The sequence below is a fragment of the Triplophysa rosa genome, linkage group LG10, assembly GCF_024868665.1.
Source record: "Triplophysa rosa linkage group LG10, Trosa_1v2, whole genome shotgun sequence".
In the NCBI taxonomy this organism is placed as follows: Eukaryota; Metazoa; Chordata; class Actinopteri; order Cypriniformes; family Nemacheilidae; genus Triplophysa; species Triplophysa rosa.
In genome coordinates, this window is record NC_079899.1 from 6917990 (window position 1) to 6924122 (window position 6133).

A 6133-nucleotide genomic window follows, 5' to 3' on the forward strand; every position below is an offset into this window, starting at 1 on the left:
TTAAATACGCTCATGCGGTATAAGCCTGAATTAATCATTAAGAATTCAGAGGAATTCAGGAAAAAGTGCGTCAAGGATTGAATGATGACGATCTGAAACGTCGAAAAGATCCAGAGACACGATACAGCAAACAATAAAATGATTGGAAAGAAAGAACAGAGGGCTTTTTTTGGAGCTGCTTTACTTGCTGTCTCACGTGAGGCTAAATTTAGATCGGCTGTTGGTGACAGAGATCACCACTGAATACAAATCACTGTTGTACACATATACTCTCGCATAAACTCATTCATTAAAACAAGCTCATCAGGGTCAGACCTACAAGTGAGCAGAAAACGTTCACTACCAGTCCCTTATCATGCTTTCATATATCCTCCTGTGTGGTCATTTAACAAGGTGATTGTGGGATGCCTTAAACTGTGGTGGTGTGATAAAACATTGATTTGTATCCCGTGGGAAGATACTGTAGACATGTCTGTGTCTCTCTTTTTTGAACACACACAATGACAAAGCACGCAAAACCACAATCACAGTCAATATGATTGAATTATCAGTATGATGAATTTTGCGAAGGATTTATGTTTTCGGTGTATTTTTATTACAGGTGTCTTGCACAGGACAATAAATATGCAAATTCTTAAAGGAACAGTTCACCCAAAAATGAAAATTCCGTAATCATTTACTCACCCTCAAGTTGTCCCAAATCTGTATAAATGTGCTTGTTCTGATGAACAGAGAAAAATATATTTGCAAGAATGCTTATAACCAAACAGTTCTGGACCACCATTGACTACCGTTGTAGTGGTACCGTTCTACCGTTCTACTTGGTTCTTTTGAACACAAAATAAGATATTTTGAAGAATGTACCTACTGTATGGCAAACAGTTCTGGTGCACTTTTGATTGCCATTATAATTTTTCCTATAAGATTTAAAAATAAACACATAAAATCAGAAGTTTTGTGAAGTGATCTGTATGACTCTTCACAGAGACATATAACTGTAATTTTCTTATGTGTGTTTCGTACTTGTATTCTTGAATCAGATTTTTTTTGTTGTTGTGCCGAGAGGGTATGAGGTTTTGTTTGGACCCTGTCATTTTTCTTCCAGACTGTGGGAAAGTCACAAACTTTCACAAATCTTAATACAACACAGGTTTGTGTGAGTGTGTTTGTTCTGCTGTATTGTTATGCCTTTCAAATGGTACTTGATCAGTCATCAGAATCCCATAAGACATTTGAGATACTGTGAAATGTGTATTGACATTTTTCTTAAAGAGAAAAAAACACTTAAAGTTCTCAGTAATAACAGAAAGTGACTGTTCAGAAAACAATGCCCTTCTCCATCCTTATTTTACTGAAATAAATATTTCACTATTTCACACGTTTCTGTTCTGCGTAACAGCAAAAGTGTGTACATGATTTTTTTCATTAAAGCAGAGGTAACATGTTATTTCATGCATTCTGTTCAAAACTTGAAAATGAAACAAAATTTCACTGTTTTTTGTTGCTTTATTTTGTATTTACTAATCATATCATAGCTCTGTGTGAGTGCCGATGAACTTCTGCTGCTCCTATGCAGGTTTAAATCAGTTGGGAGTGGGACACAGCTGGAATTGGATGCTTCCATTAACCTTGGCAGTAGCACAGCTTAGACAGGAGCTTTCTGACTAAGTTAGGTGCAGAATTTGCTGATGCAGGAGCTCAATCTATGTGTGAGTCAGTTGTTTACACCCAATCCTCTAAAAGTAATGAAGATCAAGACAAGGACAAGCACACTAAGAAAGAGTAGAAATAGATAGAACTGATCGGTCAGGTGCTGACGGAAGAGATGTGTTTTCAGCCGATTCTTAAAGATGGCCACAGAATCTGCTGATCTTGTAGCCGCGGGAAGATCATTCCACAAGTGGAACCGACTCATAGAAGGTACGTGAGAGTGATTTTTTTACCTTTTTGGGATGGCACCACAAGACGTCATTCATTTTCAGAGCGTAGGGATCTGGCGGGTACATAAATCTGCATTTATGTAAATTACGTTTTACGTAGACTTAAACTACATTTTAAAATACTCGTAATAAGACTACAGTTACTTTTTTATGGATTACATGATTACATATTATTCACAGAATGGCAGTCAGTTGTTTACAGTTCAGTGATTTTCCCTACATTTTTTCATTTTTTATTTCAAATTTTTCTACATTTTTTATTATAAACATACCTACCACTTATATATGTCTGTGATTCTTCAAGCTTTTTCCGGCAGAGAGGGGAGGGGTTTGGAATCGCACAGAGATGCAAAATAGAGCGGCACTTAGCATTTGATGGCTGGATGTATAGGGGTGTGACGAGACACTTATTTTACGAGATGAGACGAGACACAAGATTGGATTACAGATTATTTTTACACTATTTTTAAGTAATCCTAATTGATGAAATATATGAAAATGAAAATCATGAAAAAATATATGATTTTCGTTTATTCAACTGAAAATCACAAAATGAGAAATAGGTGCATTTTTTAAATTAATCTTAAATGAATGTAATTTTAGGTAATTTTTATGAATTATAATATGATTTAAAAGTGGCAGGGCATCATCAATATTAATTTCACCATCAAACTCCATCATCCTGAAATCACGAGACCTTGACAAGAAATCATGTCACATTTTAATCTTGCGAGATCTTGTGGCACGAGATTTTGTCACACCCCTAATAGACACCCTTTCCTGCCTAAGGAAACTCATTAGAAAACTATTCACTGTTACTATCAGTAAACACTAACAACAAGTTATATGAGTGTTTAGTATTTTGTCCGTACTGTACTTTAAAAAGATGTCGAGGCTCTTGTTGGTGATGAAGAATGGAATATTTTCCCTTGTTATATCTGTCAAAATAGTAAAAAATTATCCTGCTTCAATACATGTAACATCAAATAAGATTCAAAATTAAGAAGTCAAAAGTAATCTAAATGTAATCCAAAAATAGTCAGATTTAGTTAACAAAAGTGTAATCTAAGAGATTACCTTGCCAACTACAAATTTTGTTATGTAATCGGTAATCAGTAACTGATTACAATTCATAAGTAATCTATCCAGCTCCAACCAACACATATAATTTAAAACTGTGCTTGATAAGTTTTTTTTATAGACATGTGGAATGTGATTCTGGGTAATAAATGCAACAAATGGGGGTCTGGGAGGCAAGGTCGGATCCAAGTGCAGCTTTATTAAAAGGGGTAATCCAAAAATTGTAATTCGGCAAAGGGGTCGAGACAGGCAGCAAACAATCAAAACCACAAGGTCCAGGTACAGGTCAAAACACAGAAACCAATGAACAAGGAAACCACTAGGCTCGTAAACAAACAATACTGAGCAATGTGTAAGGGCGTGAGTTTGTCTTAAATAATAGGCTTGTTCGACTTGATGCGGCGCCGAAAGATCAGGCAGGCGGATGACATCAAAGTACCGCGAGAGCGAGTCGAAAAACCATAAATTTGCTTTCGAATCGCGCTTGCGGTAGCCTACTTTGATGTCATCCGCCTGTCGGATCTTGCGGCGCCGCATCAAGTCGAACAAGCCTAATGACTGGGTGATAGGCAACAGGTAAGGGTGTAATCAGAGGGGATCTTGGGAAATGGAGTCCATGGTGAAAGTCAGTGTGGTGTGTGGCGACCTCTGGTGGCAGGGAACAGATACGTGACAATAATAAAGTGTTGCCTCAATTCCCTGGCACGGGTTTCCCCCCATTTATAGTATCCACTTGGCATTAAAAAAAAACACTTTAATATTACATAAAAAATATATATATATATCCATTTTGATTTCATGGTGAATTTAAAGGGATAGTTCAGCCAAAAATGAAAAACAATGCCCATTGACTTGCATTGGTTTTGTGTCTATACAATAGACGTGAATGGGTATCCCCATTGTTTAGTTACTAACGTTCTTCAGAATATCATTTTTTGGTGAACTGACCCTTTAATCCTAATGTTTCGGATGTCTGTTTATTGCTAATACATGCTGTTGAGACCTACCACATGCTTTTCACATGCTTTGAATTTGTTTGGCCGCTGAGGTCACAAAGCAATTATTTCTTTAGTTGCTTTTATGAACTGCACATTCCTACTTTAGTAAATGCAAGAGATAATAACACTTGATTTACTATTTTTATCCGTTTTTGTAATAACTGAGAATAGTTTATTTCAATTTTAATGATCATTTTCACACTTTAATCAATAAGGAAGTGACGAGAATCTCAACAGAACATAAGGGTTAAGGTTAAAGCACTGGACTTTGTGGCTATCTTAAATCACAAATCCAGGTTTTCAATTGAGGTCAGATTCCTTGAAAAATTGATTCTGTTTATTCCTATAATCAGAAATGCAAATCAGGTAAAGAGAAGGAAAACAAACTTAGTTTAGAGTGCTCACAGTGTTTCTCAAGCGCATCATTTTTATCCACTTGTACACCTTGAAGTTCCTATTACTTCAGTTAATGTGTAATGACTAATCATGTCTTTATCTTGTTTTTATAATCTGTTCTATTATCTGTTTTATGACGTTGTGGGTTTAGTATACGACATTAAAATCATGCCGAGGACAAACAATCCTTTTGACTGTATTACAAAGTGTCTTTTCACTTTGTTTCTAAAAGGCTTGAAAAGGAATGCTGGTCTTTTTTATTCTTTGCAACAAAAAATAACACTTAAGGTAAAATCTCTATTAAATTAAGAATTTTGAAATTTGCCAGTTAATATTTATGTTTCCCTACTGTTTCTTGGGAGGTTTTGAGGGGAGATGACTGCATTGATTATTATTGCCATATTCATAGAGTGCAGTGGTTCCCTCTACAGGTCAGAAGCCTGAAATACAGTATTCCGTTTATCTGTAAAACAATTGTTGATTTAACTTAAAAATATAATGGTTGCCTTTGCATTTTTACATTTCAGATTCATTGAGTTAACTAATATTTTTAAGTTATTTTTAGAGTGTGTGGATTTTATCAATAGAGCTTAAGCTTTTAGACTTCAATGCCTCCACCACAATATCTATCCAATAAAATATTCTAGAGCTTGGCATAAATACATGCATATTCATTACAAAAATAACCAAACATTGAGAAATATCTATATTTTTTGTTGTTGCTTTAACTGCATGTTTTATATTATTTTAAATAATTCAGTCATCGAAGTTTGTTGAGGCCCCTAGTGAATCCCGACACCTTGATTGAGAAAAACTAGTTCAACAAATAGAGCTAAAATTCAATTCAATTCAATTTTCCATCCATTCTCTATACCGCTTTTCCTATGTAGAGTTGAAGTGGGTGTTTGTTGTCCCAGCATATCTCAGGCAAAGATTTTAACATTTATTCATGTAGCAGACACCTTCATAGATTTATAAATATATATATAAGAAATATTAAATAAATGTTAAGTATATATTTAAATATATGTGTGCTTGTGAAAACTTGTCTGACTGCCAAACCCTGCACCCATATCTTACATAAGAACATAAAACTGTTGGTGTAGCTGTTCCACGATCATGAATAAATAATGGTAGTTTAAGCTGAGGTGTGAATAAAGCTGGTATCAGGTGTAGTTTATAAGGTTTTTTAAGTGTAAACAGACAGGAATATATTATCAAATGCTGTATGATCTGCCTCTACCCTGGATTCTCTGATTACAGTAAAAGACTACACCTATTTACTGGTATTGTAAATTACCGGAATCATATTTAACTGACGTTATCAGCATGACATGTCATGCTGTGGACAAAACCAGCCAATTACAGAGAGTGACAGTAGGTGTGCCTTATCATCTATTTTCCAGTAAGGAACATAAACCTCAATTTCTCAAAGTGACTTTTCAGTTGTTCTATAAACTGCATTAGATAAAAAGCTTCTGCAAGTAGCTACAATTTTAACCCTTGTTTTCCTTCATATCTATCTATCTAATGCAATGCAAACATTACAAGTTATATTCCAATAAAAGGTTGTCAAAAAATTATATAATTTCCCCAATGTCACCTTGGTTTTCATGGATATATTAGCTGCAAAGGCATTTTGCTGGCTGGAATTCTTCCAACATCCAACAAGCTTCTCTTCTGAAAATATGCATTTTTTCTGCACAGGATCTTGCAATG